This window comes from Alligator sinensis, unplaced genomic scaffold (genome assembly GCF_000455745.1).
Source record: "Alligator sinensis unplaced genomic scaffold, ASM45574v1 scaffold1075_1, whole genome shotgun sequence".
NCBI lineage: Eukaryota > Metazoa > Chordata > Crocodylia > Alligatoridae > Alligator > Alligator sinensis.
The window spans coordinates 1,250,039-1,262,209 of NW_005842277.1; the positions used below are offsets into that span (position 1 = coordinate 1,250,039).

The 12,171-nt window shown below is 44.3% G+C and overlaps 1 protein-coding gene and 1 long non-coding RNA gene across 3 annotated transcripts in view; both read right to left on the reverse strand.

Annotated features, from left to right (window-relative positions):
• The window catches only part of LOC102380336 (protocadherin-11 X-linked-like), a 611,220-nt gene that overhangs the window by 159,874 nt on the left and 439,175 nt on the right, over positions 1-12,171 (reverse strand). The gene's annotated exons all lie outside the window — the stretch shown is intronic.
• LOC102381485 lies at positions 1,266-4,947 on the reverse strand. The gene is made up of 3 exons (XR_324357.2): positions 4,844-4,947; positions 3,686-3,782; positions 1,266-2,183 (listed from the first exon to the last, which is right to left on the reverse strand). It is a non-coding gene; the product is annotated as an uncharacterized LOC102381485 (long non-coding RNA).

Consider the following 12,171-nt stretch of genomic DNA (forward strand, 5'->3'; position numbering starts at 1 on the left):
ATAGGCCCACTCTAACATGGCGACAGATGATACCTTCATTTGAAAAAGGTAATGTATTTAAGGGGGAAAAGCCTTCCTTAGGTGGCAAGAAGTAAGACAACTCTGATTTTGATGCTCTGATATGGATGATGTCAATGCTTTTCCAAGGTGTTTAGGCAATTATAATCTTGCATAAAAACGCTTCTGAAGTTATTCTCGATGGAAAGTCTTACAGGATGGGCAACCTAATGGTTCTCAGACTTACCTTTTGACAAAAAGAACAAATGAATTTCAGCCAAGTTCTTTAAGTATAATACTCAATCAATGCTTACAAATATTTCTCAGACCTTCCTAGGAAATGTCTCATAAAGATTTCAGGCTTGTCAGTTGCACTAAAGATTCCTACTATATTAATGAGGCTAATAATTTTCCTTGCTGAGATGAGAAGACTATTGACATATTGTGCAACACCATGTTTGTAAGGGTTCTTTTCACTCTGTGACACATCTTCATTCATCCATAGAATTTATTCAAACATAAAGAAATCAATCATTTCTCATTGCCAAGGGCTTTGAGCTTTGAAGTAAATATGTGCCTGTAGAAACTGATTGGTGAAAGAGAGGTTACTAAGTCTATAGAGTAAGAAGGAAAAAAATGAACTTCATTCTGATAAAGAATTTGCGTTCTTGATTAGTATACAAGAATCCTGTGAAATGACACTTAAAGAAAGTATAATGTATTTATCATGTGTCCAAAATTTACTTTGCTGCAAAAATCTTTATTCTGAATTTCCTATCACATTATTCTTTCTGCTGCTGCTGCTACTACTGCAACAATGTCCTTTTGGCATGGAGTTTACAAAATCCAAATAAATGTCTTAGTAGCACGGTATGAACGTTTCAGTTAGAAACACAGACTTCACATTAAATACATTATGAATTGCTGGCAATACACTGTGTTGCTAATCCAAGTGATACACTGCAAACTGATTACTCCTAGAAGGGGACAGAAAATGATTTTTTTTTCCTTCTAGAAAAAAGAAAAACTGGACCAAAATAGCATTTTGGTACAAAAATAGTCTGTAAAAGATCACTTCAGCAATTTTGTAAAGCTAGATCTTGTTATTCCACGTATATTATTAGCAAGAGATCAATGTTTTCACATAGATACTTTAATGTACCTCAGAGGGTTTTTTAAAGTAAAAGGGACAACCAATCAGTACAGAACAACAGACATCTGCTACAATGAAACTGCTTTGACTTAGTGTCTTTCCAAAAAAAAAATAAAATAAATGGGAGTAAGGAAAAACAGCAAACATATAGTTACAGAGCTGAAGTCTTTCAACAGACTTGAAAACAAACTATACAAGCAGCTGAGTTGAAAGCAATTTAACCTCTCATCACGAGTCAGAATGATTGAATTACTGAAATTGGTGCTATTATCATGTGTCACAATATACTCTGAGCATATTCAGAGGAGCAATAAAAGTTTTACAGAATTCTGAAGTACACGATATTAAAATACATTATGCTGGCAAGCTAGAAATAGTGGTGCTGGTGTTATCAAAGAACTCTTTCTGCTGACTTACTAACTGTTGGCTAATAGAAACTGAGCGCGGGAAAGTTACAATACCCAATTGGCAAATGGCCTAGTAAAGAGATAGAAGAACATCTGGATGTTCGGGACAGCAAGTCAGGGATCATATCCTAGGGGAGGAAAAGAATATATATGATTGATATGCCATAATTTGAAAATTAAGAGAGTTCTATATGGCAGGATGGAGAATTCAGATATGGTACCTAAGGCTCTGATCCAGCAAGGCACATAATCTGTGCACAACTTTAAGCACACAAGTATCCTCATTAAAGGTGCATGTGCTTAAGTGCTTTGGTAGGTCTATGCCCATTAGTTTTAACCTACAGAGGTCACATGAGAATCCTCATTCCCAGAAAGAGTTCCACTGACTTCAATGCCTCTTTTGAGTAGAGAGTGCTTGTTTGAGATCCTAATGCATTACATATATTCTTTATTTACACTGTGAATTAATATATTATAGTAGCTCAGTAACACTGGTTGTAGTCATGGAGGGATCTCTATTATCAGGAACGGTCTTCACACTTGCATTTCCCAGGAAATTGCCCTGTGACATAACATGATTCCATTTGGCTAGATCAGTAAAGCTTTGCTATCCACAGCTGAGGTATCTGGGGATAATGACAATAAAGCATTTTAATTCTAAGAAATGATCTCATCAAGTTTTGATAATCAAGTAAGTGCACAGGTGCTTATAGTTTTAAACAATGGTTAGTTGCAGTCCGCTGATTCTTTGCCCAGCCCTGACATAGGTTAGATACAGACATTCAAAAAGCCCGAGGCAGAAGCTATCTAAGTTTCATGCTTCGCTCTAAGATCCCTAGGTACATTCAGGAGAGAAAAGAACACACGTTTGCCCTTCAATGGTGGGGTGCACGCAGGCTGCCTGCACTAGCAGAAGCCAGCAGCTTAGGGGCACTTTTGTAAATTTCCCAGCATGCTCTGCTGGCTTGCCTGGATGCCGGAGACTCCCAAGCATAGCTGAATGGGCAGGCCACCCCTGATTGGCTTGCCAAGGGGAGCAACCACAGGAATCACAGATAAACAGGGTTGGAAAGGACCTCCAGAGGTCATCGATCCAAGCCTCTACCTGAGGGTCATCAATCCAACAGCAGGTTGAGCCATATCCAAACCACCCTGTACAAATCCAGACTCCAAACGACATAAGACTTCCCTTAACCATGGCTCAAACCCCTGAGACTCCTGAAGGGAAGGCAGCTGGAAGTAGGCTAGTCACACAAGCAACAGAAAGTTCTGGCTTCATGTTCTGACTCTGGGGAAAGAGAAAAGGGAGAAAAAGGGGAAGGGGCTGCTTGTGAGTAGGGTTTGGATCTGGCTGCAGCTGCCCTATGGAGCAGATCCAATGCCCTGGTATCCTAGTTTCTTATCTGCACCTTCATAGCCAAAGGCAGCAGTGGGGGCTTGCTGAGCAGCAGAGGGTGTCTCTGCCTCATCAGGGCTGTGCTGTCCAGGAGCCACTGATGTTTTTGGGTTGTCATTGAAGGGCAGCTCCACAGCCCAAAGCCAAATGAGGGAGGGAGGGAAGGAGCCAGGAGTTCAGGGAGGAATTCACAGCAAGAGATCCGTGCTGGCCTAGGGACACCCAGGGGCAGGGATCCAGTTCGGAGAGCCCATCTGCCAAGTGCTGGTGGGGGTAGGGTGGGCACAGGAAGCCTGTATTCATAATTAATGTAAACTCTGACAATGATTACAGTAGAGTTCCCCAGCTATGCTATGACAAAACCAGACACATGGCCTGGCCCAATTGGTCTATTTTAAATTACAAGCACATGTATTATGCTATGCTGTTCTGGGGACAATTGGCCCACCTAAAGTTTCTGGATGGTCATGAAAACTCTAAAAACAACACTGCCAAGGTGAAAAAGAAAAAAGAAAATCCTGTTATTCTGCTGTTTCTTGAAAGGACTTACTGAATATTTGTGTGCATGTTAAAACACGCACAAGTATATTTAGAAAATACTTTAAAAGGTGCTTAAATTCCTATTTTTCAGAGTAAGACAAATGCCTTTAATACTTTACTTTGTCAGGCCAATTTTATGTTGGCTTGCCTGTTGACACATGGGGCATTATGTTACTACAAAAACCTACCTACCAGGATAATTACGTAGAGAGAGAAAAATGCAAAGACAGCGGATCTGACAACATAGAAGACAGGAAGTCTGAGAACAAATCCATACTGGCAGCCTCATCTGGAAGTTAAAATGTAATGTGCATACAGTCAAAAGGATGCTACTTCACAGCATTTTGCTGTCTTCATAGAGAGCTTTGTTACTATGCAGTCTTCTAAATTGACTTTCTGTTTTAAAGAAGCAGAAATCCCTGAACCACTTGATCTACTACAGGGAAAAAATCACTAAAGCATTCCTGTTTATGTTAATATGATAGCAACTCAATTTATTCAAGTGCTGATCAATGCTAAACAATCAGAGAAGTTCATGTATTATGTATTTCAAAAGAACCTGATACTTTTTAGTGGAATGTCACAAGGTTAAACAACTGGTAGACACTGGTTCCCTTGAGCCCAATTTCAGCCGCAGTGCTTCCTACCCGCACAATGGAAAGACAATAGCAAAATAGAGCATTGTTTGGAACACATAATGAACTGCTCTCATAAACCTCAACCTTCAGAAGTTATTATACTTTACAATTTGATACAGCAGACAATTGCTGGACCTCTATTTGGCTTGTAACATCAAGCAGTGTGCTCTATTTCCTAACCATGTCTCAGTAATTATTGATAGCACAATTCTCATAGATTGCTCTGTTAATACAAGTGCATTAGCAATTAAAACACATCTTGTTACATATTTCTAGTCAGATATATACTGCCTTTAACCTGTCTCCACTAATCAAAGATGTGATTACTTTAGAAGATAGCCAAAATATAAAGTGCCAAACCTTTTCCCCCATGTTTTCTGTGTTTTTCCTTTTTCCACATTCATTAAAACTTATATGTTTGCAATGCAATCTTCTGTAATTACTTTACAACAATTCACAAAAATAAGTTGCTCTATTTTTTATGAAGTTAGGCTGCATTTTACATTCATAATTTACAAGCAAACTGAAGTACAGTTCCTAGAAATACTATTTTTATTTTATCCTACCTTGCCATAACATTACACGATGGAGCTCTTTCTTTAAATAATTAATAGTCCACCTAGTGTAGACAAAGTTGTAATTAAAATGACACCGAATTTATGAAATAACTTTGCAAACCTTGAAGACGTAGCAGCATTAAAATTGTACTTACCTGAAGGGAGAGGAAGGGCTGTCCTGCAGAAGGACAGTGTGAAGAGACAGACTTTGTCCCAGTAGGGACACCATCTGCCCTGAAGACAAGTGAAGCTGCCCTGGAAGTACCCCTCTTTGTAGTGGGAGGAGTGATTTAACCCCAGCAGGGGTTTGAATGAGGAAAGTTAGCAAAAGTCCAGGAAGAGCCCTGGCCCAGGATTGGCTGAGGTGGCTTGTTTAAAAGGGGGGAGCAGTTTTTCCCAGGAGAGAGAACAAAAGGGAAGGGAGATAGGTGGGAGGCCAGGGAAAGGACCTCACCATGGCTGTGTCTAAGAGAGCCCTGGAAGAGCCCTGCAGAGGCAGCAGGAGAGGTTGCACCAAACAGAAACAGTGTATCCTCTCTCCCTCATCCCCTTGGAGCCCTGCCAGGGCAGGCCCAAGACAGGAGCTGCTTGTGAGGAGACCCTGCTACAAGCCCTGTGTTGGCTGGGTGAGCACAGGAGGGGAGGAGGATGCGGGACCAGGGGAAGAGACTGGAGACTGCCCTGGTGTTTCCCTGTAAGTGAGAAGGCACCGGGGAGGGGCAGGCTCAGGGTGCCGGAGGGAGCCCTGGGCTGGAGGGGCAGGGACTGCTCCAGCTACCAGAAGCCCAAAGGCAAGCAGGGCCCAGGGTGGGGCTGTGTTTGCCAGGTGCTGTGAGACAATGTTGGGCAGGGGAACTGCTACGGCCTGCAGCCCAGACGCAGCTCCCTGCTGTGCCAGGGGACGGGGGCCTGGGCAGGAGTCGGCTCTCTTTCAGGGGCTGCAGGGGAGGAGCCACCGCCTGCTGCACAGAGACCCCTGGAGCTTGTGCAAGGGATGCCCACAGATCCTATGCAGGGGCACAGACACAGCTCTGCTCTCTGAGAGACCCAGCTGGGGTGGTGCATACAGCATTCTCATACAAGCATACGAGTTATAGGCTGAGTATGTAATTAAGTTCTAGATAGTTTATTAGTTGGTGTATCAATGTATTTATTTATTTGGTTTCTTATTTATTATGGGTGATTTGTATATATTCCCCTGGTGTGAGCTGTATCAGAGAAGTATTTACCCTGAAGCCACCACCATGAAGTTATGTTTGTGTAACTTACTGATTCTATTGTATTCATTATATATTAACATGTAAATAATTAAATTCTGTGAATAGTTTTATAACGGTCTACAAGATTTAATTTTTAGGGGAGGCTCTCCGCTTGGGGACCCTACAGCAGCTACCCAGGGAGCTTAGCAGGGCCATCGGCTACCGGGTACCCCAGGATCCCACTATTCAGGTGCAGGCATGGATAGCATTGCACCCAGGGTTACACACTCATAGTTAGGTTTGTACACATTTAACTCTTGGAGGGGGTAAAAAACAAAAAATCCGAGGGACATTTATAACTAGCAAACCTAGGGTTCTTCAAATTTTTATATGCAATTCCTGTGTTTCTCAAAAGTAAAGTAAATGGGAAACAAAGGAGAATCATCAAATCATATAAAGTTAGGGCTGGAAGGGACCACAGGAGGTCATCTAGGTCATCTAGTCCAATCCTGTGCTCAAAGCATGACCAGCCCCCACCAGATCATCCCAGCCAAAGCTTTGTCTAGCCAGGTTTTGAAAACCTCCAAGGATGGAGCTTCCACCACCTCTCTGGGTAACCTGTTCCAATGTTTTATTACCCTCATAAAAGAGAGAGATCTTCCTAATATCTAACCTAAACTTCCCTTGCTACAACTTGAGACCATTGCTCCTTGTTTTGTCATCTGCCCACCACTGAGAACAGCCTAACTCGATCCTCTTTCGAACCCAGCTTCAGGAAATTGAAGGCTGTTATTAAGTCCCATCTCAGTCTCCTTTTCTCTAGACTAAATAAGCTCAGTTCCCTCAGTCTTTCCCCATAAGTCATGTCCCCCTGCCATCTCACCATTTTTGTCACCCTCGGCTGGACTCGCTCCAAGTCATCCACATCTTTTTTTGTAGTGGGGGGCCCAAAACCGAACACAGTACTCCAGATGTGGACTCAACAGTGCTGAACAGAGGGGAATAATTACTTCCCTTGACCTACTGGCAACACACCTAACAATGGAGCCCAGTATGCCACTAGCCTTCTTGGCAACTACAGCACACTGCTGACTCATATTCAGCTTATTGTCCACTGTAATCCTCAAGTCCTCTTCTGCAGAGCTGCTACCCAGCCAGTCAGCCCCCAGCCTGTACTGGTACATGGGATTGTTCTGTTCCAAGTGCAGGACTTTGCACTTGTCCTTGTTGAAGCTCATGAGATTCCTTTTGGCCCAATCCTTTAATTTGTTTAAATCACTCTGAATCCTAGACCTACTCTCCAGCATATTTACTACTCCCCCCAGCTTGGTGTCATCTGCAAACTTGCTGAGGGTGCATTCTATGCCATCTTCCAGGTCACTGATGAAGACATTTAATAAAACTGGCCCCAGAACTGACCCTGGGGGGCTCCACTTGATACCAGCTGCCAATTAGACATTGAGCCATTGATTATTACTTTCTATGCCCGATGCTCCAGCCAGCATTCTATTCATCTAACAGTCCATTCATCCAGCCCATACTTCTTTTGCTTGCCTGCAAGAATTTTGTGGGAGACCATATCAAAAGACTTTCTAAAATCAAGGTATGCCACATCCACCAGTCTGCCCACATCCACAGATCCAGGTGTCTTGTCATAGAAGGCAATCAGGTTCATCAGGCATGACTTGCCCTTGGTAGATCCATGCTGACTGTTCCTAATCACCCTTTTCTCCTTCAAGTGCTTAAAAATGCATTTCTTGAGGATCTGGTACATGATTTTTCCAGGGACTGAGGTGAGGCTAACTGGTCTGTAGTTCCCTAGATCCTCCATTTTCCCTTTCTGAAATATGGGCACTATGTTTACCCTTTTCCAATCATCTAGGATCTCTCTTGATCGCCATGAATTTTCAAAGATGATGGCCAACAGCTCTGCAATCACATCAGCCAACTCCATCAGCACCCTCAGGTGCATCCAATCTGGCCCCATGGACTTGTACACATCCAGTAGTCCCTAACCTATTCTTTTACCACTAAGGACTGCTCACCTCCTCCCCAAAACTGTGCTGCATGGTGCAGTAGTCTGGGAGATGGTCTTGCTTAAGAAGACAGAGGCAAAAAAGACATTGAGCACTTCAGCCATTTCCTCATCATCTGTCACAGGGTTGCTTCCCCCATTCAGTAAGGAACTCTTACTTTTCCTGCTCCTCCTCTTGCTACCAACATATTTGTAGAAACCCTTCTTATTACCTTTCACATTCCTTGCTAGCTGCAACTCCAATTGTGCTTTAGCCTTCCAACTTCATCCCTGCATGCCTGAGCAATGCTCTTATATTTGTAAGTAATAGCAAAGCTCTTTTATTGTCAGGCTCTAAGAGTTAGGGAAAAGAATTATGAATGCCAGTAATGCTGCTTACAACTCAAAGAGATGGAGAGGGCACAATACCATGAAACACTGATAAAGATGTTCCATGACATTAATGCCACTATTTATATATCAGCATGTATTGCAAATGTTACTTACCATCTCCTTAGATTAGTATGTTGCCCGGAATCAAATTAAAATTTATGATTATAATTTTGAATAATTTACAAGGATTATGTATTACAATGCTTCACAGTTTGAATTTAATGAATATCTATATAGATATAGATATTTCTATATCTATATATAGAGAGAACAAATATGTATTTCATAGATATATTCTATAAATGCATATTCTGTTCATATATATGTATAGAATATGTATAATTAGAAGCATACACATAGTGCCACATCAAAGAAAAAAAAACACTATGAAAATGTACTGTATGACAGGCCTGTGCATTCTATTTGAATGTTGATGCCCTTCTAATTTACATGTGGTGGAAACATTTCACAAATGAAGAGACACAAACAAGTATAAAGCATAATATAGGATCACAAGAAAATAAGGTGGAATAGGCCTAACAAGGTTATCTAACTCGACCCCTTGTTCAAGGAAGCAGCATCCATGACTAAATTATCCCAGGCAAGTGTCTGTAACCTGCTCTTGAAAAATTCCAACGATGGAGATTCAATTTTTTCTTTAGGTAGTCTATTCCAATGCTTGACCACCCTCATAGTCAGAAAATTCATTGTAAGCTCCAACCTAAATATCTCTTGCTGGAGCTTTAGACCATTGCTCATAGTCCTGTCCCCAGTGGCCACAGAGGAAAGCCCATCTCCATTGCCTTCAGGTATTTGAGGACTGTTATCAAATCCCATCTCAGTCTTCTCTTCTGTAGACTAAATGACCCTATTTCTTTCAGCCTTTCCTCATGGCTAAAGTGTTGGGATATCACCAGGTATGGACGTGGGCCTTTGCATCCTGTTGACATTCACTGGCCTTCCCCCCCAGGGACAGTGCCAGTCAGCATAATTGGGTTGCCTGCCATGACTTTGATGACTTAATTAATGGGGGGAGGGGTGATTACTCCCCGACCCTGTGTTGACTGACACTTGCCCCAGTGCCAGACCAGGTATACAACAAAACTTCTTTGCAAAGAAAAAGAAAAGAAAAGAAAAAAAAAACTTGCTGTCCATGCAGTGCTTCATTCCCGGCTGCAGCAAACTCAGACGCCGACTCTCTCTTCTCTTGCCTTCAGTCAACAAGTGCTTGCTCACCAGAACTGTGAACAAGTGTTTTGTTGGGGGGGTTTTCTGTCACTTACAGTAAATGATGCTGTGCCGACTTAATTGACTGTCCATGGTGACCAATTAATGTGGAAATGTCTCTTTTCTGTAGGTGTGAACTCCTCTGAGCTCTCAAGACCCTGCAGGTCTCTTGCCCTGTTCCTGGGGACTTCCATTCTGGGCAGCAGATGGGTATTCACCCTATCTACCTGCCCCGTCTTCTCCTTCTACTCTCCTCCCTCTGTCCTGTCTCCTGGGACCAGAAATAGCCCCGGTCACTTAATTAGGCCAATCCACCTCACCTGGCGAGATGATAAAGCAGTGCGGGGGTGGATCGGGAGGTCCAGTTGCAGTGTGGCCACACTGCTACAGCTAAGGGGTCTGTTCCTGGTAAATGCTCTTGATCTCTTCACATACAGACAGACATTCAAAAAGCTGGAGCCTGAATTGATTTAATCATTGCAGGTTAGTCTAACCTGCCTAGGTTGAAATGGTTTGCAAGTCTACAGCTATTCCCTCTGGACTGAGGAAATGCAGGCACATGCCTGCAGCTGCTCAAGCCAGGCGCCAGGGGGTGCTAGAGCATGCCCTCTGCTACAGGGAAACTGTGCTGTGGGGGAGTACACTGTGAAGGGGGCTGTGCTGCGGGATGGGCAGAGCTGTGGTGGACTGCACGCAGCAGCAATGGAGCTCAGAGTGGGGCAGAGGCCCGCTCCCCCAGCACTGCTGCTGCCACAGTCCACAGCAGCTTTCCCCACTCCACAGCGCGGCCCTGCAGGAAGGGGCTCATAGTCCAGGAAACCAGGACAGGGGCTGCTGTCCCCATCAAGAGCCCTATCCCCTCACTGCTGCAGCGCTAGGGTGAGGGTGTGGCCAGACACCAGCCAGCAAGGCCCCTTAGGCAGGGGGCAGGGGGCAGGGAGTGGGGTTATTCCCCCTCCCTCCAGCATCCAGCAGAGGGGGCAGGATGGGGCTTATTCCACCACTTGCCCCAAGCAGGGAGTAAATGGCAGTGGTAGAGTTTGGGGTAGGCAGATCCAGCTGCAGCCTCCCAGGGGCAGTGGGGATAGAAGGGGGAAAAACTGACCTTCCTCCCCACTCTGCCTCAGGGGCAATGCTGGCTGGCATCGGGCCAGGGCAGCAGCAAGTGAGGAGTGCCCAGCAGACCCAGCTTGGGGTCCCTGCTGGTGGGACAGGAAGCGGGGAATTAAACCCCTCTCTGGCCAGTTCAGCCAAGGCTACTGCTGGGGCTGGCCAACCCCGCACTGCTGGAACAGCAGCATGGAGAAGCGCAGGTCCATGATGGTGGGACAGGGGAGGGAGGGAATGAATAAACTTCTTCCCTGCTCCCTTCAGGGGCCAGCGTCTGGCCAGACCCCTGCCCCTGCCTGTCCCTGCTCCAGTTGGGGAGCAGAGAGCTGGGGCCAGCCCTGCTTAGCTGAAGCAGAGAGCACAGCCCAGAGAGCATGCTGGGATGTTGGGGGAGTCTGGTTTAACTTAAATCAGGAAGGGGTCTGGGACAGACATTGCATAAACTGGTTTGTGTTCAGTCAGTTAAGTCTGATACTCCATTCAACCAGGCTTACCTCAAAATGGTTTCGGACATTTTCAAACTGTTTTTTGTGCACTGAACATCTGTTCTGTTACAGGTTTAAACCAGTTTCTGATCACTGAAACCGGTTTATGTGTAATGTCTGTCGCTAGCCCGTAAGTTTTGCCTTCCAATGCCCTCATAATTTTGCTGGTCTCTACTAAACTCTTTCCATCCTTCTTCAAATATGAGGGCCAAAACTGAACACAGTATTCCAGGTGAGTCTCATCAGTGCTGAATACAGCAGAAGAATCACTTCCTTGGATTTGTCAGTGACACCTCTTAATACAACCCAGTATGCTGTTGGCTTAATTTCTGGTTTACTGAAACCCCCAGGACCTCCTTTGCAATACTGCAGCCTAGCCAATTATTCCCAATCTGTATTTGTGCATGAAATTATTATTCCACCCCAAGTGCAGGACTCTGCACATGTTCTTGCTGAAACATGTAGGGATGACTGATAGCAGACCATTTCTCCAGGCTGTCCAGATCACTCTGGATCTTAGCCCTACTATTCAGAGTCTCTACAGCTCCACCCAACTTCCTTCATCCATAAATTACTAAGTATTCCTTCAATCCCATTGTCCAAATCATTAATAAAGGTATTAAACAACACTGGATCCAGGACAGACTCCTGGGGAAACCCACTTGATACCTCCTCTGTTATGTCTCAGCTCTGTGTTCTTGGGCACTGGATCCAGGACAGACTCCTGGGGAAACCCACTTGATACCTCCTCTGTTATGTCTCAGCTCTGTGTTCTTGGGCAACCCTGAACACAGAACACAGAACACAGACTGTATGACTCACAAAGGACTCACCCCCCCCTACATAAACAAAACTGATTAAGATGCAGTGAGAGATACACCTAAGACCCTCCAGATAAGGGTGACAAGAGTGAAACAAGCGCCCTAGGTCTCATTTGCATCTGAGATGGAACCAGATGACCATTCATTTACATGAGAGATTGAGAACAGAAAGCCTGAAGAAGAGACTGCAGTGAATTCTGGGATCAGAGAAGCATGGGAGCACTGCTTGATGGG